The sequence below is a fragment of the Dermacentor albipictus genome, chromosome 9 (assembly GCF_038994185.2).
Source record: "Dermacentor albipictus isolate Rhodes 1998 colony chromosome 9, USDA_Dalb.pri_finalv2, whole genome shotgun sequence".
NCBI classification, from domain to species: Eukaryota; Metazoa; Arthropoda; class Arachnida; order Ixodida; family Ixodidae; genus Dermacentor; species Dermacentor albipictus.
Window position 1 is genome coordinate 129551517 of NC_091829.1, and position 26171 is coordinate 129577687.

Below are 26171 nucleotides of genomic sequence, written 5' to 3' on the forward strand. Positions count from 1 at the left end.
AATTCATGAGTTATGTTGAACTTAAAAGAAACAGTTAAAATTAGATTTTAGAAAGCCAATTTTTATTTAGCTTCCACTTTTCTAAATTCTAAAAAAATGCGAAATCTCAAGAAACAATACTGAAAGTATACGACTCTGTACCTCAGCAACTAAAAACGATATCGGAATTCTCTAAGCTGCACCTAATATTTCATTTAATGCAGACAAAAATGATATATCATATGCCACCCTGAAATACACCCCTAACTCCTGAATATAGTATTCGCAAAATCTTAAAGGGCCCCTGAAACGGTTCGGACAAATTTTGTAGACGCGTAGGGTACAGCTTAAGTAGAACATTCGCACCACAATTTAAGTGAAGCGTTACGTATTAATGGAGCTACAAGCGATTATAAGTTACCCTCCTCCCAAGCCATGCTTTTCCTTCTCAACTCGTCCGCCGAGCGAGCGGGGCTAAGCTCCGCCTTCACTGGTGCTGCGTCACGATGCGACGTCACATCGTCGACTTCCGGGTGTTTTGGAGCCCGCCCCCGCCCGCGCGAAACCTCTCCGCTAGCTGCTTGGCTGTCGACCCCAAGCGAGAGCTATCGAAGCAGCGTGCGTTGCGAGCATTCTGTCGTAGCGCCGAACGTGTCTGGTATTCCGTTAACCACAGGCAAGCTGGTCATTTCGGCAAATGACTGGAGGCATAAACTCAAGCTGATGACGGAACTTTGGCGTAGACGTACGTGAGCGGCCTGATCGGTCTGCATGGTCCAGACACTTGTTGGCGCAGCGCTTAACCAGTCAAACAAAGCGCTAATATTGCTCTAATGAAGTGTAAAACATTTTAAACATTTATAAAAACAACGTGTTGATGATTACACTCCTGCGAAAAGTACGCACCAGCAGCAAAGAAGGAAACGCTTCGTTGCTGCTACTGTGTATGGTAGAGCTCCATGCCACCAGGTGGCTGCACCGTGCAGACCATTCACATTTGCCCTTCTGCTCATTTCGGCTCATCCCGTTACGGCACAGTCAAGCGGCCAGATCCTGTCCCCTTGCGCTTACGTTTGCCTTAATGCGGGACTCGCGAAACGCTATTGCGTTAGTAATCTTCCGGTGTAAAGTGACGGCCACAAACGCACAAATCCTGCGCAGCAGCCAGTTCGCCCGTACGCTGCCTTGCAGAGGGACACGATGTCGCAGCTTGACATATTGCCAGTCGCTACGTTTGCAGCCCACAAGGCAACAAAGTCGAATCATAGTGCTCGCGAAAAGACTGACACCAACTCTGACCGCGGAGCTCTCGTCAAAATGGAGTACGTTGTAACACAAGCAGACGACACTTGCTGTGTGCCGGAAGTGCTTAAGTGTACTGAAAAATTGTTCTTGTGCATTCTCTTTATGCTACTTTCTTTTTATAAAAACAAATTAACTAACATTCCAACTATTACGAAGATCATTTGTTTACCATAAAGTTTGAAAAATTATCGACCACGCGCCCTGGTCAGCCAATCAGATAGCTCGCCCATGTGACGTAATATGGGTTATTTGCATCATATGGGTAGGGGCGGCTTAAAACTCCGCCGAGCAGTGCGCTGCGATCGACAGCGATGTGCATTTTTAAAACCTTATAATAAATTACACGCTTTACGCAGAGCACTTAGATGTGTCAATTAATGATCAGAAGGACCTACTCTAACGATTCAGTATGTTTGTAGAAAATCGCCAAAATCGTTTCAGGGTCCCTTTAACAGGCAATGTAACTTCACATAAGTTATAAATTCATACATCGAATTTGTCCGATTGAGATGCTCCAAGGGATGCAGTTTAGAGGGATGCGATATCAGTTTTTATCCTAACTAACGGATTTGTAAGCTTCGTACTTCTTTTTCAAATTTGCCGATTTCCGATAATTCTTGTCAATAATGTTATGGCCTAGTTCAAAATTATTATTGCAGCAATTACTGTGATCGAACGTTCTCTCTTGAATGCAACAATTCTCATTCATATTGGTTGAGCGATTTTCTCATAAAATCATTTACGCATTTTGCGTGTATTTGAGCAGCCGGCATCGAAGAAGTGCCCGAGCTAAAGCTTCCTCTTTTTGAATCACACTGGTTCTTAGAAAACACAAGAAAAATAACGATGACTATACCGAAGCCCGCGGCCGCAGTCGTGCACAAATAAACAGAAAAAACAACGAAGAAAGGGAACCCAATGCAAGCTTTGCGGGAGCTGTTATCTCGGCCAGACATCTGCACCCGGAATGCCGACGAGCTGTCTGGCAAGGTGTCTAGCAAAATCGTCGATTCATTGCAACTCGAGCAAGTAGCAGCAATCCCATTCTCTATGGTAGCAGGTTGACTTCAAGATAACGCTGATACATAAGCGCGCTCGTTTCCAAGTGCCGAGGGGAAGCAACAGTTTCAGGGTGTGCTTCTTTTTATTGTGTTTCTTTAGTTGTGCGTCATGGCATACGTCACGGCGCAAATTTCAAATCTTTAAGGTTGATACGCCACGTGGTGGCGAAAATAGAAACTAAACGCATGTCCAGAATTCCTGGGTATGTTTAACTAAGATGTCATTACCTCGCGTTTGTTTCCTCACCAAATTTCCTCTCTTCCCCTCCCTCCCTTGACGTTACACCCCTCATTCTTCTTTCGATAGCTCGTTGTGTCGTCCTCAACTTAAGTAAAACCCTTTTCGTAAGCCTCCAGGTTTTTGCCCCGTAGGTGAGTATTGGTAAAACACAGCTGTCATAAACTTTTCTCTTGAGGGATAATGGCAACGTGCTGTTCAAGATCTCAGAATGGGCAGGGTTACCACGCGGAAAATGCGGTCAGTTTTAAGGTTCTTACGCATGTACGAGATCGGGCACGTCTACATTGGCGGCGGCTTCCTTCTCGAAAAACATCATTCGCGCCTGACGATGAAATAAGAACGACGACGAGGACACCATGGGGCATGTGCGTACGTACTTGGAGCAAACGAATTAGCAACATGAATCTCGTAATGCTGCTACATACGCTGCGCACCAAGACAGACCTAGCGCGCTTGCTATCGCACTCATTGCTTCGCCCTTCGAGCAAAAGTGTAACTGATAAAGGATCACTCATTTAAGGACTTGTATTTGCTAATTTGTAGCAAAGCTGCCACTACTTCTTGAACACACGTTTCACTCTCGTGTTACGACTAATTACTCCAAAGAGGAATTAACCAATTTTTTGTCCTTACTCCTCCGAAGGCCGCCTTTAACGAATTTTTATTTTGGCTAAACGGGATTGTTGGAATCTCAGCGCTGACGCCCGTTGTTGCAATCGCACCGCTGGCACGAGTTGTTGCATATGGGTCGCAAGCCCCAAGGGTAGCGTTGTCCTGGCGGCCTGGGGCACAACTGGAAGCATCCGAAGGTCCTGGCAAAGCATGAGTCGACTGCTAACAGAACAACTTGTTTATTCTATCATTGCAAAAGAGCGGCCGGTCAGGTCGACCGAAGTGGAGAGACGGGAGAGCACGCTTCTCGACGGAAGAATTCGGAGCCTCTCTCCTGGCGTCCGGGGGCAGCTGCTTTTATACTCTCGGAGTTGAGGGCAAGAGGGAATGTCACGGGACGAGGCCACGTGACGGCGGGGCGCGGACACGCTGAGAGACATGTTGAGACGAGTGTAGTGACGCATCCGCCGAGCCGGCGCCGGTCAGACCTCCTCGCTTCACACTTGGGGAGCTCCTTTCCCCGGCTGCCGCGCTTTGACAAGCATGGGCACACACACACACACGCACACACGAAGACACGTGGCACTGAAACATGCCTGGACGCGCTTGGCGGGGAGGCGTTGCGGCAGCTCCGAACGGGCCAAAATGTCCGCCGCTTTGAACGAAGCGCCGGCGTCCGTTGCATCCGCGCCGGCTATACCGCGCGTCGTAGGCGAAACTTAACAGGATATACAAAGGTAGTATATACTCCTGAACCTATCATGGCAAGGCAAAAGGGCTCCAAACTGTTTAGTTTTTTATTAGTAGCATATAAATAGCCCCTGACCCGAGGACGCCTACGAGTAATTTGCCGCCAATATTTTTCAGCGCGCCGTGGGCATCGCCTTATTTTCGAGGTCATACGGAGGAGCAGTGAGTTCTCGGAGATGCGTTCTTCCCAGCTAGCGATAAAGGTGGCGGTTTCGTTAAACATTAGCTAAAAGCTAAACATCGCATGGAGGCTGCTCTGTATTATTTCAAACAACACTTTTTATGCGGCCCAATATTTTGCGAGAGTAGTTGTGCTTGTTGCCTTGAAAGTTACCTAGCGATTTATTGTCAGTTTTTCTCGCCCTCGTATCGCCAACTGAGTGAGTGTATACGCACCAGCCACTTCGGTGCACATAATATATGATTATAGTGGACCCAACTGTCGTTGTCGTAAGTGCTGGTGATGATGGTTCAAAATATACCAGCTTTTATAGAACGACAGAAAGCAGAGCTAGTTGGTAAGTATTCATTATGCAAAATAGAAGTGAGGCGTGCAGACAGGACACAAGAGTAGAGAAGTGGACAACACGAACGCCGGCGTTCGTGTTGTCCACTTTTCTACTCTTGTGTCCTGTCTGCACGCCTCACTTCTAGCTTTTATACATACAAAACACACCGATTGCATGAGTGGTCCACGGTGTCAACACTCTCTGTACAAATGATCGCACAGCCCGCCGCTTCTCCGTGTGACATTTGCCTAAACAGTTCCATGAATGTGTAGAGATTGTTAAGTTCCCATGTTTTGCTTCAGTGTAGTTGACTTTCATGAAGCCGCGCCTTCAACGCAACCTATGCAAATCACTAAGGAGCAGTTTATTGTGAGTGAGCGCACTGTTTTGCTAAAACCAAGAACGACTTCAAAACGAATACACACCCGTCATGTTCGCTTTTGTAGCCTTTTTTTTTGTTTCGTGCAAAACACTGCCCCTACTCAAAACAATACATGTACAATTGACCCAACGGGCAGTTTCAGTAGCACGTTCCTTCTTAAGCAGCTGCAAATCCACGAGATTCGCCTAAATACCGGGGCGTGGAAGAGAAAGTGAAAAAAATTTTCATTATATCTACAACATGAAATACCCTAGAATTTAACAAGTTGACCATTGCTGAACACTGTGAGGAGGTTATGATGTGTAAAATGATCTGCATAATGTATCCCAGATGGTTGACTAATTATGTGTTTGGGTTCAATGTGCGTAACGTATCACAGATAGAGATTGTCAACTATGAATAATACTATAGACGAAGTGTTAAATGTAACAGAGTAATCTAGCGCCTACTTCTTACATACCTCTTGTTGAATAACGTCCTTTGTGTAGTTGAATCGCCTCGTCATTTCTTCATAGTCTGTGCACTGAGTCTCGTACGGTGTTTTTAGGGAAAGTACATTCGTCTGAAAAGAAAGGAGGGAAAAGAGACATTTATTTGAGAAAAGCGTTTAGCTGTAATAAGCCTAGGAACCCACTCAGCATGCATGTTACTCTTAGCCATCTAGAAGGCGCAAGGATAATATTAGCAAGGCGTATTGGTAATTACGTAATAACGTCCACAAGAGGTCTTCAAGAAGCCTTCACATGATTCATAAGGTGCGACCGTCTGGACGCAACCTTGTTGGTTGACTTGAGAGGTCCTGTAGCCATCGTGAAACCAGATGGTTTCACGATGACTACAAGAGCCAGCAAATTTGAAATATTAGGTTTTTCTAAACATATTGCAGACGTTTTAAAAAATTTCCCACTTTGACTTGGTACATGTGCAGCTTCAAGCGCTTACAAGAATCCGCACTCGGAACCCGCCATAGGTAAATTCGCGGCGTGCGATCAGCACCCTAATTAGAGCAAATGTACCGTGGTAGCTGTAATATCTGTTTTATTAGGACACGGCAGAGACTTGGTGAGAGTACGGCCGAGTGAGGAGAACCTGAAAATTTATTTCTTGCCGTGAAATATTGTTTAGGAAGGCTCGCGACATCTCATATCATGGGCCCTGAAGCTTTCGCCATCATTCCTTATGTATTCTGAGTGAACCAGGTCTTCGCACATGCACGGAAAACGCATGAATCAATGAAGCGAAGGTTCTCGTCTGCTAGCTGCAGTATTAGCAGGTATGTGACGGAGGTGCAGAAGGAGAGGTTTCCAGACGTTGTATAATAAATACACCGCGCAAATTGTTACTAATTTTACATCGGCAAGAGTGGAGTTTGGAAAGCGCTTGCAGCAACATTTGTATGATGTCAAAATAACACTGACAAGTGAAATACAAGTGGTAAAAGAAGAATGTCGTTTCCAATGGCCTTACGGTGCACGTGGCAGCCTCTTAATACGACACTACCTGGGACAAACCTTCCAATATTGCCAAGGAAAGAAAATAGATTTCAACGCAGTATCTCTCGCCCCTTGTTATCCAGACCGCAGAGAGAGAGAGAGAGAGAGAATAAACATTTTATTAGGTAAATGCAGCTAGGGAGAGGCGTCTTCATTCCAGAATGCCTTGAGCTCGGGCCGCGTCCTGGGCCCTCGCAATCAGCTCCAGCCGCAATCAGCCAGCTCCAGACCGCAGAAAAAGAATCTCAACGAAGAAAGTCTTCCGCCTATATACGCAGACAGCCGAGTTATATATAGGTACTAAAACGTACTTAAGGTGGCGTGAAATTTTGAACGGGGTTAACGAAAAAGTGCAATCAGAGGGGTCGTGAACACGGTTGTATTTTCAAAATTGTTTGTATGCTATCAATTACAGTTGGGCTTTCTATAAAGCTCAGAATCAATAGCAAAACTTGAAGAAAAACAGCGCTACAAAAATGCGGACAAAAAGAAGAACGTGTACGACGGACAGGCGCAAACTTCCAACTAAATGCTTATTTGGAGAAACAGGGTTTATATATATAGAAACACACATACTATCACCGTGACCTTATGACCGCTTTATCGCACCAGTAAAGCAATGTCTTCTTCGGCAAGTGCCACTGACGGGGAACTAATGCACATGCCCTCGGCCCTAAGAATGTGAAACGCCCTAATATCTCTCTTTCTAGTCTATCTCTAGAACGAGCCAGAAATTTGGTGTCGCGAAGATACGGACGGCATTTGTGACGTTTACAATGTTCGTCCAGATGACCGTTCGAATTCTTATTTACGGCCCAATTGTGCTCTCACACCCTTTGCCCTTTCTTTGTAACACCTTCCCGTTTGCCAATTAAAAACCTGGTAGCCAATTAGGGGTATCTTATATACGACATTTTCAGTGCATTCCTTGTACTGCGCTGCATGTTTCTTAGATCATGGTTCGGCTTTTGCTTTTGTCCGCATAGGGCATATCTTACCCAGTTTACATGGTGCGCTAAAGACAAGATTAACAATGTTCATATTGTTAACATGTTAAACTAACTCGCCCACATCAAGCTTCTGCTGCATTAGGAGAACATATTTATTTTTTTTTTAAATATATTTGTTTTATTAATGTACACTTCATAAATGTACAGTCGCAAAGTTTTCAAATTTTTTCACATGAAAGGACATTTGTTTTCTAAACGACCAGAACTACAACTATGTAGGTACACAAAAAAAGCATGGCAGAGTATTTTTCTCACAATGCAACACCCACTACGATGTGCATTTTAGTTGTTTATGAAAATGTCAACAACCTGCGGATAATGTTCCTTGATCCAGATTTTTACGAGGAACTAGCTCGAATGTCCCGAAAATTTAGTTCTCATAAGCATTGCAGTTTTCAGAAAAATGAGCAAAAGAGTCGAAAAATGTTGCTTCCACATAAATGCAAATGAAGTGTTGTGAAACTGTTGATATATCAACACATCTCAGGTGTATGGTCTTTTTGGAGGTGAAGGTTACTGTAGCCTTCCCCTGCGTTTATGCAGTCCTTTCATGGCTGTTTTGCTTCTGCTTTACGTTTGAAGTCGCCTGTCATTCCCGCGTTCCTGCTACGTTTCGCGTTCGCGTTCAACCTTCGCTGTGTTCGATTGCTTGGTTACAAGGGACAACGTCAACTCTCGCCGTATACGAACGGGCGCGTAAGAGCGGCATTCTAAAAGGACAATGACATCTGTAACACAGTTGAAGCAGGCAAGGAACTCATAGATGAGTGCGGAGTTATCGCAGTGTTATCAGTAACGAGCAATTTTTCGACGCAGTCATCAGCATCATGTAAATGGGCGCCAGGAAGTGGTGAACATTCGACTTCGGTGCGAGAACAGTCAATAACGGCCTTGTGATCGGAAAGAAAATACCACCGCAAGATGGTGTAGTGTGAACAAAAAAGATAGAACAAACTCTACTGTGTACGTGAGTCCTTGAATGCTGATGCGGGTAGCGCATGCAGCAGCAGGGCTAATGTGCTCTGCGCTTACTGTACGGTGCGTCAGGGCAGACAAGGGCGTCATTACTTGTCTTAGCGAGCGAAAAAATTATTCGGTAATTACAAAAATGGCACTTCTTCTGTCGACTATTGCAAGTACAACAATTCCATCTGCAGATACTTCGAAAACGCTCGTAGGCTTTTCGCCTATGAAAAGGCCTTGTGCTGTTTGACGCAGACGCAGTTCTTGTCTCGAGAATTACGGCGACTAGTTTTCCTCTTCGGTAGGAGTCGGACGACGATGCATTGGGGAAAGCGAACGGCGTTGTGGAGTTGGTGCGCAGTAGTCATAAGCGGATGGATTGGCGGTGCGTGGAAAAGTGTGATGTGATTCAGGCGATGACGAGAATAAAAGAACTGGAGAGGCATACGAGTATACAGGTTCGTCAGCTCGGGCAAGCCATGAGAGACGTCTACAGGAGCATGCTACATGACCAGGGATACCACAATGGAGGCATAGTGGGCGATTGTCGGGCGTGTTTCATGGTCCAGTGCTGGCTGGTAACCTGGTGGGAAACTCGGGAAGACGTCGACATGATGGTTCGGCAGGCAGTGGTAGCGAGAACGTCGGCGGCAGCGTCCGCGATACAACTTCAGCGCTAGTTGTAGGTACAGCCCCGACGGTGGTTTATGCGGAGACGAAACAGCATCAGATACTTGCTCCTGCATCGCCTGTGGCTTGGAGTCGAAGATGGTGTAGGGCTTGAAGCGGCAGTGAGTAAAGACCGCTGCCGTGCGAATTCGGCACGAAAGAACTCCTTGATCTCGCAGAGCAGGAGGCTGTGGTTGGGAGCTGCGGTTAAGCTCATACCGAGACACCCTGCGTTGAAGAACACCGGGTCAGGAGATGTTGCCTGCGGAGTTCATCAAACTCTGACAAAGGTCCGCGAATTTGACGATGGTTTGTGCGTTTTTTTGATAGGCACATTTGAAGGCGTTGGTTTCGATGTTCTTCAAGATATGACAGATCTTGCCCGATACGGTTATTGATGCATTGACGTGCTTGCAAATGTCGACAACGTCTTCTATATGTTTAGGAAGGTTCTCACCGGGCTGTTGGGAACGGATGCGCAAGCGCTCTTCGCAACGAAGGTTTCGCACCAAGGGGTGATCGATAACTTGCGTGAAGCTCATCTTGAAGTCAGACCATGTGCGAAAGTCGCATTCGTGGTTGCGGAACCACACGTTCGCGGTGCCCGTGAGGTAGTACACCACATTCTTCCATTTATGAGTATCGTCGCATTTGTTGTGGGCACTCACGTACGAGCTCATGGGATCAGAGCCAGTCTTCGACGTCGTTTTCGTCGGGGCCAGTCAAGATTGCTGGCTCCATAAAGTTTCTCACTATAACACCTAGAGAGAAATGTGTCGTCACGATCTATGGGAGTTCCCTAAGGGACACTGTGCCGTCATTGGAATGACGATATATGAGTCTGCGAGGCTTCTGTTGTCTGGTGACGTGCCTAAAATCTGGATATGTCTCCACAAAAACACATCCCTAAAATACAATCCTCATAGGATGTTTACATTCACAGATATTACATCTTCCAGTGAAGTTTACTCACTTACAATGCATAACAAAGCGAAGAAAAGCAGCAATAGACGACAAACTGTCCTAAAGCTAGCCCGAATCTTGCCGTCTATCCTCCAACTTTAGCGGCTAGCTGATACTTTTTACGTTTCATATAATTGTACAGTCTATTTCACACATAGGGGAAAACTCGGAATGCATTACATCGAGATGCGGCGAGCGCTGGAGTCGGGCAGCGTCAGCAGCTCTCGCAGGGGCCCCTTTGGGGGCGAGTCGTGATACGTGTAGTCCGCTACGGCGGCGCGCGCTGGCCGCATTCTTGGGAAGCATGCTACTGTCAGGGGCAGTGCACTGATTTCATCGGTAATGCGGGGACTGAGCTGATATTTTTTACTAAACGTTGTGCGACGCCGAACTCTGAGCCCTCATTCACGATAAGGGAGTTCCATAAACTTCTTTTGACAGCATGCCTCGTTTGTTCTTTCGGAAGACCGGGGTACTGAGCGTGTGCACGTATATTTCTTCACTGTGTGTGCTACCGTCATATGCAGTGACAAGACGCACCAAGATGTGCGCACAACGTGCTCAGTCTTTATTTGACTCGAAAAGAAAACAAAGCACCCAACCATGATAACTATGAGGGTCGAACACAACGAAACAAACGGATACGAATAAAGGAATGTTTTAGGTTAAGACAATGAGCTGGAAGTTATTTTTGTCGACAATAATTCACTACACCAGACAGACCTTGCCCGCCGGCCCTGAATGCCCTGAACTTCCTTTAGTATCTCGTCATGTCCCCAGTGGAAGCGATGACAGCGCTCATCGTGGAAGGCAGTGAAGTGTAGAGTGACTTGGTCAGTGACGTGTTCATTCGCAGCACATCTCATTCACTGACGATGGTGGACCAAAACCTATTCTCAGGTGACTGATAGAGAGGGTGGTGTGACAGCGATACTTTCAACGAGCCCCAAACATGTTAAATGATGTTAACGCCCGAGGATTGGGGCCGTCACTCCAGGAAAGTGACGGCGCACTCTTCGAGCAGTTGCACAACACGAGCAGTGTGGATCGGCGGCCTATCGTGTTGGAGTATACCACAGTCGCCTTCCGGGAACGCACCGTCAAAAACGTATGGAATCAGTATATCGTCTATGATTTCCCTGCACCTTTCAGCGATGAACTTACTTTCGAGGCGTCTCAGTGGGCGTCGCACAACGCTCAGTAAAGAATACCGGCTCATTTCACGCAGTAACGATAAAATTCACGCACTACCGCTGACAGTAGGACGCTTCCCGACAATGCGGCCAGCGCGCACCGCCGTAGCAGATGACGGCGTTCAAGACCCCGCCCCTCGAGCGCCTGTGCGAGTTGCTGCCGCCGCCTGACTCAAGCGCTTGCCGCATCGCGATGCAATGCGCTCTGAGTTTTCCCCTAAGTGTGAAACAGACTGTAGATGCAATAACAAGTTCTCATAGTTAAACAAAACATGCTTTTGTGTACTAATAAAGTTAAACAGCTTTTTACGTGCTGTTTTAGTAGAAAACGAGTCATTGTGGTCGATGGAACCGTGCTTGCCAGGCACGTCTTTATTTATTTATTTATTTATTTGGCCATACTGTTAACCCTCCAGTGAGGGTCGTTACAGGGAGGGAAGAAGAACATATACATTTCATAAGCACTTCAATGAGCAATCATGAATCAGAATTCAAAATTTGTACAGCATTTCTCAAAAACATATCGACACCCAGCTCAAATTGTTGCACGTTCACACTCTCCACAACATCACTTGGCAGTTTGTTCCATAGTTCAATTACATCAGGAAAAAAGGAATACCGATATACATCCGTACGCGTGTTAGTAGGTTGTAGTACCCTGCTGTGGTTTTTTCTTAAACCATGTTTTATAGGCGCTTTCACATAATGTTCTTTATTTATTTTTAATGCCCCTTGCATTATCTGGTAAAAAAGTTTGGAGTCGATGTTTTATTCTTCTCATTTCCAGCGTTTCTAATTCACACTGCTGTACCATCTCTGTAACCGAGTCAGTGTGGCGATACTTGGAGCATATAAAGCGTACTGCAATCCGCTGAATCCGTTCCACCTTCTTTTTTAAGCATTTTTGGTGAGGGCTCCACACAGCACTCACATTCTCCAGAACTGGTCTTATAAACGTTTTGTAGGCGACCAATTTAATTTCTTTAGTCGCATCTGGAAGCTTTCTCCTAAGGAAGCAGAGCTTTTGGTAAGCCTTCGAACAGATATTCTCAATGTGAATACGCCAGTCTAGATTATGCGTCACTGTCACCCCTAAATATCGGAAACTCTGTACCTCGACCAAGGCATTTTCTCCTATATTATATTCAAATTTGATAAAGTTCTGTTTTTTACTTACGTGAGTGTATGTAGATTTTTAAAAATTAATTACCATGCCCCAACTTTGGCACCACGAGTTTAATGATTGCAAGCAGCTGTTTAGTTTAATCTGATCTTCCGCGCAGGTTACACGCGTGTAAATTAAGCAATCATCGGCAAATAGTTTAGTTTTTACAAGCGGATCAACATTAGAAGGAATATAATTAATATACAATAAAAACAATAACGGACCTAAAACAGACCCCTGCGGCACTCCAGACACAACTTGACACTTCCCTGATTCACTTTTCCCGATTCTGACCCTTTGATAACGGTTTGTTAAATATGCCTGAATCCACAGTACTATATTTTCACTAATTCCTAGGCTTCTCAATTTGCAAAGCAGTTTATGATGTGCAACTTTATCAAATGATTCTTAAAGTCTATACACACAACATCTATCTGTTGGCATTCATCTATAGCTTTACTAAGGTCATGTACAGTTTCGATTAACTCTGTCACTGTCGCAAGGCCAGATCGGAAACCGTGCTGAACTGGGCATAATAAGTCGTTTTGTTCTAAGAAATACAGAACATGTCTAGCTATTGCATGCTCTAGGACTTTACAGCACACAGAAGTGAGTAAGACTGGTCTATAGTTGTTTGCACATAGCCTATTGCCACCTTAAAATATCGGAATGACGGTGGCATCGCGCCAGTCCTGAGGTACTGAATGATCCCGCAAAAATTTTTCGAATAAAAGCTGCAAATAATACGACATCCATTCAGCGTACCGTTGAAGAAATGCCGTCGGTATTTCATCTGGGCCACACGATTTTTTTGCGTCCAACGTAAGCAAATGTTGAAACACGCCCTCCCTTGTAATGTGTAGGTCTTCAGTTGGGTGCTGTATTGCGCAGACTAAAGGATCATCGTCACTATCACATCTATCATTGGTGAAAACTGATTGGAAGAACTGATTAAGTACGTTTGTAATATCTTTTTTTTCTGTCACGACTACGTCGCCATCCGCTATCTGTTCTATTTCATCCTTTCTATCTGTGAAATACCGCCAAAACTTTGTGGCGAGCATTTGAGGAACTTTGTAAGCGTTTTATTGAAGGATGTTTTTTTAGACTCCATCAATGCAGATTTCAGCATTTGTTTGGTTGTGGAAAGTTCTGTTGCCCTGCTTTTTTTCTTCCTTAATCTTTTTATCTTACGCTTAAGATGTATGATGTTCCTAGTAATACATGGATTTCTTTACTTTGATTTCTTTATACGTGTGGGGACAAGATGATCTATGCAGTATTTGATTATGCCTTTAAGTCGGTCCCATAGTTCTTCTACATTTTCGCGGTTTGATGCTATTTCAAATTCATTAAACTTTTCTTCCAAAACGTCTAGGATAGACGTGTCATTCGCACGGCCATTATCCTTAACATGCATCACGACATATGCTTGCTCAGAGATTCTTGTGTGCAGCCGTACATTCAAGCAAACCATCTTATGATCTGACAAACCATTCTCAACTGATACAGTATAGTCAGGTATTCTACTGGATATGAAAACCACGTCCAACAATGACTGGGACTTTGGTGTAACTCTTGTGAAGTCTTTAACTATTTGCTTGAGGTTACGTGAAAACGTGATCTGGATCATTTTATTGGCACTCCTTATTTCTACATTACCCGTCGATAGATTTTCCCAGGTAATATGCGGCAAATTAAAGTCACCAGCCATTATTAGTCTTGTGTTTTCATTTACATGGTAGCCAAGAAATTCATTCAAGCCATCCAAAAATTCTGGCGGAGTGGCTGGTGGTCTGTACACAGTCCCTAATATATACCACATGCCTGTACAGTGTATCTTGCACCAAACCATTTCAGGGAGACTGCAATCAAGAGCGACTGTGTTTATAAAACTTTTCACAACAATAGCCACGCCACCACCTCTGGAATCCCTGTCGCATCTAAATACCTTGTAGTCAGGAGGAAAAATACTACTGTCACTAATTGCACTATGTAGACCATGTCTCAGTCAACATCAATACATCAGGATTCTGAGAAATTAGTAGATACTCTAAACCAGTTACTTGATTTGCTATGCTGCGGGCGTTTACAAGTACAATGTTGAGCTATGACCGAGAAGAATCGCTATCCGTGTCAGAAGCCTTGCCTAAAGTTTGCAACTGAGGCAATGTCTGGCCAGCAGCATTTCCCCTCTTTTTGAATTGAGGAACCTTATCTTGCTCAGTACGGTACAGACACCGTTTATTCCTTTCACAATCCCAGACGTAGATAAGATTGTTGATCTTAAGTTTGTCATGTACCAGTTTTACCTTTTTGCCGTTTGCTCGTTCCTTTTCACTGCTTTGCCATAATAATTTCCGTACTTCTACAGTTTCTTTAGCGCAGTCTTGACTTATGCTTATCGAGCTGCCTTTCAGCTTGCCGCAGTTCTGCATCACAGACTGTTTTTCTCGCGAATCATAAAAATGCATGATTACCGGCCGATTACTACCATCTTTTTTCTTGCCAATGCGATTAATTTTGTCGATTGTGTTTACTTGCACTCCCAGGGTTGTTTTAAAGACATTCTCAATAACAGCTTGTTTCAGGTCGCTGTCTGATTCACCCTTGTCCTCATCGATTCCAAATACCAAGAGATAATTGGATCGGCTTCTATTTTCATATTCTACCAACTTCTCCGCCTGATGACGAACAAGGGATTCTAGGGTTTGTACTCGCTTGTTCAATTCTGCAATCACGTTAAGCGCAGTGTTCATTTTCTCGCATTTCTCATTCATTTCGGTCATTTCAGCTCTTAATGCATCTATTTTAGCATCTGATGAAGCCTGATTATCAATGATTAATTGCAACATTTCTGCGGTTTTGGGTCCAGGATTTTTTTCAACATCTCCTGAAACCAAAAGTGTTATCATCATAGACCAAGAGTCAACCAAAAAATTCAGGCAACTGCGAGGGCACGGCAGGGCTAACAAAAAGCGGTTGTCGCTTCTAAAAGTTGTAGCATTAGGCAAATAACGAACCTGCAACAGCAGTAACGTCCGCTTAGGCATGTTGTCGCTAGGCCAGGTGCCGTGCCCTCTGGAGCGTCCCTCGCTGCTTGTCTCCTTTTGTAGCCAGTCCACTGGCGACGTCACCGTCATCTACGAAAGACGATCCACGAGCCGGATGCCATCAATCCCGAAGTCCTGATAAGGCGTCAAGAAAAGCGGTGCGTCGTCCGGACTGCAAACCAATGTAGCATTCCATGCTGTACCGTTCCAAAGTGATGTAGCGAAAATCCATGGCAAAACCTGCAACAGCAGTAACGTCCGCTTAGGCATGTTGTCGCTAGGCCAGGTGCCGTGCCCTCTGGAGCCTCCCTCGCTGCTTGTCTCCTTTTGTAGCCAGTCCACTGGCGACGTCACCGTCATCGACGAAAGACGATACACGAGCCGGATGCCATCAATCCCAAAGTCCTGATAAGGCGTGAAGAAAAGCGGTGCGTCGTCCGGATTGCAAACCGATGTAGCATTCCATGCTGTACCGTTCCAAAGCGATGTAGCGAAAATCCATGGCAAAACCTGCAACAGCAGTAACGTCCGCTTAGGCATGTTGTCGCTAGGCCAGGTGCCGTGCCCTCTTCAAGGTGTCCTGGCTTTCCGAGAACAATGTCAATCCGAAGTCAGAATATAGCGGCATTCCCATGCATACCGCAGCGCAGCATCGCCAGATTCCCCTCTAGGTAATATGGTGAGAAATTCTATGGCTGGATCTCGTTGGCGCACCAAGCCGGAACATAGAAGGGTGGGCGAGACCGGCGATGGTGTTTGGCTTGCGTCGTCATGCATGATGGACGGCAACTTCCGACAGCGAATTTCCAGGGTTGGGGAACGCGTAGCAACCTCCACCAATACACAACGTGGTTTAATCACAAAGCCAGAACGACATACATGCAAGTCGGTTGATCGAGCGCAAGGCACCAAGCTCGCGAGCTTTACCCTTGAGCGAGGCTTTGACGATGGGCCCGAAGCACACGCCTGTCTTCTTCGTCACAAATATTATGCTTAAAATGGTGGTCGCTCACAACATGTTCACGCGTCTGTGCAATGAGCCAGCGCATGTTTTATTCTTCCTTCAGCGCTAGAGCGCTGTTTGTAACTTCGTGTAATTTAGTTGTATTGCAAGCTTCATTGCAATTATCGCCTTGTGCTCCGAACCTAATGAAGCTCTAACAATATCACATAGGTAGCCAGAACATCACAAACTAAAATACGAAGTAGGTGCCCGAAATTATTGGTACTAAGAGCGCAATAAACAGAGTGAACAGAGGTCACTACCGTGTCCGGTGGTGGTCACCTGCATTTCTATCTGTCTTTCGTGCCCGTATTTTTGTAAATGGAGCGCAGAGTTTTCTGCAAAATGGGCAGTTTATGGGTGCCGCCCCATTTCTGGTGGGCACTCACGAATATGTAGGTTGAGATCCGCGGCTGGCGGCAGGTGAGTCGGCCCGGCCTAGGTGAGGTGAGGTGAACTGAACTTTATTTGCAAATCGCGTGAGGCGAAACTGAACGCAAACACAAAGCTCGTTTCGAATAATCTCTGATCACGCCCCTGAACTGCTTAGAATTTACAAAGTATTTCAGCATTTAAACAGGTAAATCAAGCTTATGTGATGCTGGTTGTTTCACAATAAAGACAATAGTTTCAGGTAAGGGGGCGCAAGCTTGCTGTGTTTTCAATTACGCAAGCAAGACGGGTCCCAGCGAAGCTCAAACATTAGGTTCTTGGGCAGACATCCTGCTTGCATACTCTAACCTAAAGCTCTCGATTGTCAGCAGTACAAAAAGAGGCTGTAGCCAAAGGGCTTCAAACTTCATAATTCGAATTTTATGTTTCTTCTATGTTCGTTACAAGCTAAATATAACGCTAGCGTAGCACCATCCGCGTAGCGCATTGCCACAACTTGCGACAAAAGCAGTGCTCCCGCTGGCAGTGTTGCCTGTTCCAGTATAACACCATGGAGTCCTGCAAAAGTTCGTTCTTTAAACCTAGAGCTTCTGATGCGTCACAAGTAAACTGCTAGGCTCTTCAGCGCATCATACCTGACTAGAAAATCAAACAAGTAACAAGCAACTACCGGTAGCTAAAACAACAAAATCTTCTCAAGTTAGCTAGATTTACAGCTCCTAAAGTTGTTTGTTATTGAACTAGGGTTGAAAAGAAACAGCTTGAACAAATATATATCTGCATTGCATGCAGAAAAAATGTATTACGATAGGCACGTAAATGTGCGCAGCCTCACAAAAACAAAAAAAGGCAAGGAGTTGTCTTAAAATTATACAGTCAGTTGCCCTTTTCCGTGCCCTCTTTTTTTATTGTATAGTGGCTAGACCTTTCACGATAAAGAAACATGCAGACCTAACGGAGCGTTGAAATTTCACTGGCGCAAAAATCGTCCGAGCTTGAGAGGTAGCAGCCGTAGCAATCTACACGAGCACAGCATCATCGCCTGTAGCTGTTAGCTCTCCGCGTGAAAGATGGAGGCGATGTATGATGCCTGTCGAGGGGAAAATTTTGTTGACAGGCTGAGATGGGAGGTATTGGAGAAGAGTGCAGCTCCGTGCAGTGCCGCTACGAAGCCCGCAATGGGTAGCGTTCGGGGATAGCGGCGCTAAACAACGGATGTTCTCGTATAAGCGCCAGTCACCTGTTGTCTTCTTCGGTACCATGTGCAATTGAGATGCTCATTTGCTAGAAATTATATGCGTGACTCCTAGTTCGACAATGTGCTCAAACTCATGATGGGAAACCTTGAGCTGATCTGCAGCTCGGCCACGTGAGTGAGCATGAGTAGAAGGCCCTGCAGTGATACAGTGAAATACGAAACATATCTCAATACTTTAAAGGCTTGACACCCCTCAAGTCACAGTGGCTCATTCGTTCATAGGGGTAACTCAAGAATGAGCACTTAACAGTAGCACGTACCACACGCTGATGTTGTTACTGTGCCTTAATTTAGCCAGCAACATGTTCTTTATTTGTGCACTTACGCAGTGTCTCAAGTTCACGCACACACACACACACACACACACACACACACACACGCACACGCACGCACACACACACACACACACACACACACACACGCAACGACGACGAGAAAGAACAACCTTGTTTCGGTGCTCGGTCGCCTACGCTACCTCTCGCTGCTCCAACGTTGTAGTCGCGGACGCTTAGTGCTCAAAGTGTTTCGCGACATTTGGTGGAAGGTCCTGGACTTCTTGCCAACCTGGAACTCCGAAGCCGGACGATCCCTGTCACATCTCCCATGCCTGAGAAGACTAGTCCTACCACGCCACCCCTGGCGCCGCCTCCAGTCGTCTGTCCTGGTGCGCCTCGCCAACGGGATCCTCCCATATTCAATGGCACTGACGATCATGACGTAGAGGACTGGCTGTCATCATACAACCGAGTGAGCGCCCACAACAAATGGTCTGAAGCTGACAAGCTTGGTTACGTTCCTTTCTACCTTTCAGGGGTCGCCTATCTTTGGTTCCGCAACCATGAGGCTGACTTTTCCACCTGGACAGCGTTCCGAACGGCACTTCAAGGAGTATTCGGTCGCCCTGCTGTGCGCAAACTTCGGGCTGAACAACAGCTTCGCTGTCGTGCCCAACAAATGGGCGAAACTTTTACGCGCTACATTGAAGATGTAGTTGACATCTGCCGGCGTATAGACCCCGATATGACCGAAGATGCCAAGGTCAGGAACATCTTGAAAGGCATAGACGATGACGCCTTCCAAATGCTCTTGGCAAGGAATCCTCAGACGGTCAACGACATCATAACGCTTTGCCAGAGCTATGAGGAGCTGCGCAAACAACGGCTTTCTACGCGCCAAGCACTCGCTCCGGACGTCGCGCTTTCAGCTCTGAGTGACGGTCTCACTTCTACTCCTTGCAGTTCAGCCTTTTTCGACAGAATCAAGCAATTTGTACGAGAAGAAGTGGCGCGCCAACTCTCTCTTCTGCCAGTCGCCCCAGCCTCAGAGCCGCGCTTGTCTCCAGATCTCCGTCACATGATACAAGAACAAGTCGCTACCGCAGTACCCCTTGCTCATCAACCACCTCCTACGCCTGTGCCACTTACGTACGCTGCCGTTGTCGCTAATCCAAGGCCTCCTTCTGCAGATAATCCATCCAGACTTACCAGCGGCTTTCCCTCACCTCCGCAAGCAGCTGCAACATATTCTGCCCCCCCAAGCAGCTACTGGCCCCCACAGCAGCCCGTACGCCCACCTCGGCAGTATTTCCAACAATCTCCGCCGGCTGTTCTCAATCCATGGCGCACCCATGACAATCGGCCTATATGTTACTCGTGCGGCCTACCTGGGCATGTCGCACGGCTTTGCCGCCGACGTGGATGGTATCCTTCTGATTCTCCGAGGGCACGCAGTAACGGTTTCGACTTTCCGTCCCGTTCTGCTACTGCCGCTCAGCCCTTCGAAGCCTCGCCTCCTCCTTCCCGAACCTTCAATACCCGTCGGTCTCCGTCTCCCCGTCGGCGTTCTCTGTCGCCGCTTATCCGTCGTCCTGAAGCTATCCGAGAGGAAAACTAAGGACCGCAGTTCCGGAGGCAAGAACTGCGATCTCAGCGAACTCCTCAAGACCTCATTTATTTCCTGCGAACGTCCTTGAAGTTTATGCAGAAGACATTGCCGTTCATGCGCTTGTAGACACGGGAGCAGCAATATCAGTGATTTCGGATCAGCTTCGTCTTACCCTTAGAAAAGTCGCGACGCCATATTCTGCCATTTCCTTACGTACAGCAAGCGCTGCGCCGATTGAACCCTTAGGGAAGTGTACCGTGCGTGTTGTTATAAGCGGCGCTTTATACCATGTTGCGTTCGTTGTTCTGCCTAGCTGTTCCCATGCCATGATTTTAGGATGGGACTTTCTGTCCTCTCATCATGCCGTTATAGATTGTGCCCGTGCTGAACTCGCGCTGTCGCCATTCGGCACCAACGTTTTTGAAGATACTGATGACACTTCCCGTCGTGTGTTCTTCACCACCGACACCGAGCTTCCTCCATACTCTGCCGCACTTGTACCCGTTTCCTGCGTTGGGTTTTCCGACTCCACAGTTCTTTTCACACCGTCTAAGCTTGTTGCTCGCCGCCATCCTTTCTTGCTTCCTTTTGCCCTTCTTCCCATTCGACAAGGTTCGAGCGCACTTTATGTATCGAACCTGTTTCCTTGCCCTGCTAGGCTGCTCCACAATGAGTGTCTTGGTTATGCCGACGAAATCGAACCAAGCTTCCTTTACGATGTGCCTGCTGACCCGGCTTCTCCTCCGGTTGACGCTCTGGCCCTTCAAGTTTCTCGTCCCACGCCGCCGTGTGACCCAACATTTTACCAGAGTATTGATCCAACCTCACTCCAGCGCAGCACGCCCATATCGTCCATCTTCTAGACCACTTTCGCACGTTATTCGACCTACAACAATCTCGCTTAGGCCGTACTTCCACTGTTGTCCATCACATCGACACCGGCAACCATGCTCCTCTACGCCACAGGCCGTATCGTGTATCCGCCACGGAGCGTAGCGTGATCGCTGAGCAAGTTGCAGACATGCTCCAACGCGGTGTCATACAACCTTCACACAGTCCCTGGGCTTCCCCTGTAGTGCTGGTAAAAAAGCAAGACGGCACAATTCGCTTTTGCGTGGACTACCGGCGACTTAATAAGATCACACGCAAGGACGTTTATCCACTACCCCGTATTGACGGTGCGCTAGACTGCCTCCAAGGCGCTGAATTCTACTCCTCCTTAGACTTACGATCCGGGTACTGGCAAGTGCCAGTGGCTGAGTCAGACCGTCCGAAAACAGCCTTCATCACACCTGACGGTTTATTTGAATTCGCCGTGATGCCATTTGGCCTGTGTAATGCGCCTGCCACATTTGAAAGAATGATGGACAACATCTTGCGCGGCCTCAAATGGCAGATATGCCTATGTTATCTGGACGACATCGTTATTTTTTCACCGGACTTTCCTTCCCACTTACTTCGACTTGAACGCGTCCTACAGTGCATCGCCGATGCTGGCCTCCAGCTTAACTTGAAAAAGTGTCACTTCGCCGCCCGGCAGCTGGTCATCCTCGGCCATGTCGTGTCGAAAGAAGGTGTACTCCCTGATCCGGCAAAACTACAAGCTGTTGCCCAGTTTCCCCGACCAACAACTTTGAAAGAACTGCGCAGCTTCATTGGATTAGCGTCATACTTTCGCCGTTTCATCCGCAATTTTTCCACTATAATAGCACCTTTAACGCAGCTTCTTCATGGCGGCCCCAACCTTTCAACCTGGTCACCGGATTGCGATGCCGCCTTCACAAAGCTGCGTTGTCTCTTGACGTCACCGCCAATCCTGCGCCATTTCGACCCCAGTGCTCCTACTGAAATACACACGGATGCCAGTGGCGTTGGCCTTGGGGCTGTTCTCGCTCAGAGAAAGGCTGGCTTCGATGAGTACGTCGTTGCCTTCGCCAGTCGTGCACTCACTAAACCTGAATCGAACTATTCTGTCACAGAAAAGGAATGCCTCGCTATAATTTGGACCATAACCAAATTCCGTCCGTATCTTTATGGCCGCCCGTTTGACGTCATAACTGATCACCATTCGCTGTGCTGGCTGTCGTCCTTAAAAGAACCGTCCGGTCGTCTTGCTCGATGGGCCCTTCGACTGCAGGAGTACGACATTCGTGTGCTGTATCGTTCTGGCCGAAAACACTCGGATGCGGATGCCTTGTCTCGTTCGCCACTAACAGACGAAGCTAGCTTTCCGAAGGCCTCATTGTGCGAATCTTCCCTTGCTGCCACGGAAATTCTTCTGGAGCAGAAGAAAGACCCATGGATTGTGTCCATGCTGCGTTTTTTGTCCAGCCCATCGACACCCACTAACAATCGCGCATTATGTCGCCAAGCACATCACTTCTCCATTCGCGACGGGCTCTTGCACCGTCGCAACTACCTCCCGGACGGCCGCAAATGGTTTCTTGTCATCCCGCGACACCTGCGTTCGGATATTTGCGCAGCGTTCCACGACGATCCCCAGTGCGAGCATGCGGGGGTACTGAAGACATACACGCGTCTACGCCTTCGTTACTACTGGCGGGGGATGTATCGATTCATCCATCATTATGTCCGCTCCTGTCTGGTTTGCCAACGCCGCAAAGATCCCCCTCGTCGTTCAACCACCCCATTGCAGCCTTTGCCTTGCCCAGCACGTGCTTTTGATCGAGTAGGCATCGACATTTATGGACCTCTGCCAACCACATCAGATGGCAATCGCTGGGTAATCGTGGCCATCGACCATCTTACGCGCTATGCGGAAACTTCCCCTTTGTCCAGCGCTTCTGCACGTGACGTCGCCTGGTTTCTCCTGCCTAACATCATCCTTCGCCACGGATCTCCCAGGGAATTACTCAGTGACAGAGGCCGCGTCTTCCTCTCCGACGTCATCGAGGCTCTCCTCAAAGAATGCCGCATCATTCATCGCACCACTACTGCGTATCATCCGCAGACTAATGGCATGACCGAGCGCTTTAATCGCACTCTTGGTGACATGCTGGCCATGTACGTTGCATCCGACCAAACCAAATGGGACCATGTTCTACCTTTTCTGACCTACGCATACAACACCGCCACGCAGACTACCACGGGATTTTCGCCCTTCTTTCTCCTGTACGGACGCGAACCTTTTTCCACAATGGATACTATCCTTCCGTACCGCCCTGACTCCACGGAAACAACTACCCTATCTGAAGCTGCTGCACACGCAGAAGAGTGTCGCAAGCTTTCCCGTATATTTACGTCAGAAGACCAGCAACGCCAGAAGCACCATCGAGAAAGTTCCAATGCTCCTGTATCCTATGCTCCTGGCTCGCTAGTGTGGCTTTGGGTTCCAGCCTCTCCCACTGGACTGTCACCGAAACTCGCGTCGAAGTACCAAGGCCCATACCGCGTGATCAAACAAACGTCTCCAGTCAACTATATTGTGGAACCCCTCGAGCTACCTTTGGATCATCGCCGTCGTGGACGCGAAATTGTGCATGCCCAGCGTCTCAAGCCCTACTATGATCCGCCTGTGCTGTCCTACCCGTAGGTCGCCGGGACGGCTTCCTTCTCCGCGGGGGAGATAACTGTACTGTAAAATAGGGAGCAGTGGGGCTGTGGCTCGGAGAGAGACAACGACGACGAGAAAGAACAACCTTGTTTCGGTGCTCGGTCGGCTACGCTACGTCTCGCTGCTCCAACGTTCTAGTCGCGAACGCTTAGTGCATATGTATATTGTGACGAAGTAGATCGGCAGGCTGAAAAACCCCGTTGCCATCGCGTGGCCCGTACCCAGTTCGTTCGCTGGCTGCACCCTACCTGCTGCTGCTGAGTTTGTCGCTGCTGCTCTACGAGTCGAATAAACCCCCCTTTACAATTGGTGGAGCTGCTGGGTACAACCAGAATTCTGGAACTTCGTAATCGGACACTGCAGCCCGTCTTCATAATGCCGGAAGAAGGACCACCAAAACCATAACCCGCTGCCCCGGTGACTACGGTGTTCCGCCCCGGCCCGTTGCGGCAACGCGACCATGACGTAGCAGACTGGCTCGCTGACTACGACCGGGTGAGCGTCCACAACCACTGGGACGACACCAAAAAACGTTTTATTTGATCGGTGTCGCCAGCGTGTGGCACCGCAACCACCAACGTGATCTGACGACGTGGATGGCCTTCAAGACTAACGTGACAGAGGTATTTGGGCACCCCGCGGTCCGCAAGCTTCGCGCCGAGCAACGTTTGCGTGGCCGTGCGCAACAGTGCGGGGAGACATTTACGAGCTATACAGAAGATGTTGTCGACCTCTGCAACCGCGTTGACGTCGCAATGGCTGATGCGGAGAAGATCCGCCATATCTTAAAAGGCATTGAAGACGACGCCTTCCAGATGCTGTTGGCGAAAAATCCCTCGACAGTCTCTAAACTCGTCAGTCTGTGTCAAAGATTCGACGAACTGCGCAAACAACGCGTAGCCACACGCCAATCTACACCTCAGGCCACTTCAATGTCGAGCTTGGCTGCTGCCCCGGATAACACTTCGCTGCTGCTACAGATAAAGGAGTTCGTCCGTGAACAGGTGGCTCGTCAGCTTTCCTTGATTCCTCTTGCACACGGCCTGCCGAGTACTGCGTTGGCGCCCGCTCTCCAATCTGTCGTCAAGGAGCAGGTAGCCGACCACATTTCGCCTTCTCTTCAGCAGGCTCCGACGGCCGCTCCCCTGACGTACGCCGAAGTCGCGGTGAGGCCGGCGCCACAGACCTACGGCCCCCTTCGCCCACGTTTGCGCCCACCCGTATCGCCTCCAGTTCGTCCACTGGTTCACTATACACGACCTCAAGACCATTGGCGCACAGAAGACAACCGTCCAATTTGTTTTTATTGTCGCCGTGCTGGACACGTGGCACGTCACTGTCGCCTGCTTACATTGAACGTCCCGAACAATGTGCGTCCGTATGCGCCACGTTTCCGACAATGCCGCAACTATTCGGACGCCTTTGAATCTCCTGCCGTCGACACCGCATTCTCCGCCGCTCGCCGTTCACCCGTTCCTCGCCGCCACTCGCTTTCCCCCATGCACCGGCGGCGGAGCCCTTTGCGCCAGAAAAAATAAATATCGCAGTTCAGGAGGCGAGAACTGCGGCGACAGCGAAATGTATAAGACCTCACACTTCCCCGAAGAACATTATTGAAGTCGCAATAGAACGAACATTGCCGCTAGCACTTGTCGACATCGGCGCTGCACTTACAGCGATAGATGCCCGTATTTGCCGCAAGATAGGAAAAGTGACTACAGCGCTTTCTGGAATGTCTATTCGAACTACCAACGCGCAGCACGTTGAGCCATCCGGCGCCTGTACTGCTCGTGTCGTAATTCAGGAGGTCCTCTATATCATAGAATTCATCGTGTTGCCATCGTGTTCAAACGACGTCATATTAGGTTGGGGCTTTCTCTCCACACATCATGCGATCATTGACTGCGCCCGCGCTGAAATCGAGCTGTTTCAGTTTTCGACCGATATTATCGCTGACCATAAGGACCATTGTCGCAAAATCGCTGTTTCAGAAGAAACCGTTATACCTGCCTGGTCTTCCACTCTTGTCAGTATCTCTTGCGAATCTGTAGATGACGGCACAGTACTCTTCGTACCGTCCGAACTCTTAGTTCACCGCCGTTCACTACCACTGCCATTCGCCGTCCTTGAGTTGAAAGCTGGTGCCCTCTCATGTGCGTCTCAAACCCATCGGCTGAACCAATTACTTTACGCCGCCGTGAAAGCCTTGGCAGAGCAGAACCACTCATCTTCAATATTTCTTCAATATTTCAATATGGGTATTGAATATTTTCAATATTCAATACATCATCTTCAATATTTGACACTATGGACGACTCCACTTGCTGCTCTGGAGGCATATCGCCTCCTCAGTCACTGCCGCGTTCTTTTACGCCAGCTATTGCCAGTGACCTGACGACGACGCAGCGCGACGAACATCTTCGCTTGCTCCAAGGCTTCCCTTCGTCTTTTGACTGCCAAGCAACATCCCTCGGCCGCACAACGACTGTTTCGCACACTATCGACACTGGGAGCCATGCACCAATTCGACAGCGTCCCTACCGAGTATCGGCGACTGAAAGACGCGTTATCAATGAGAAGGTGAAAGATATGCTCAATCGCGGTGTCATCCAGCCTTCTAGTAGTCCTTGGGCATCACCAGTCGTCCTAGTTAAAAAGAAAGATGGCACCATAGGATTTTGCGTCGATTATCGAAGGCTTAACAAGATTAC

At 47.8% G+C, this 26171-nt stretch overlaps 1 protein-coding gene across 1 annotated transcript in view; it reads right to left on the reverse strand.

Moving 5' to 3' along the window:
- The window catches only part of LOC135918838 (uncharacterized), a 337804-nt gene that overhangs the window by 27360 nt on the left and 284273 nt on the right, over positions 1 to 26171 (reverse strand). The window contains exon 11 of the mRNA XM_065452520.2: positions 5300 to 5401. The gene's annotated coding sequence lies outside the window, so the exon portion shown is untranslated. The remainder of the gene's footprint in view (positions 1 to 5299; positions 5402 to 26171) is intronic.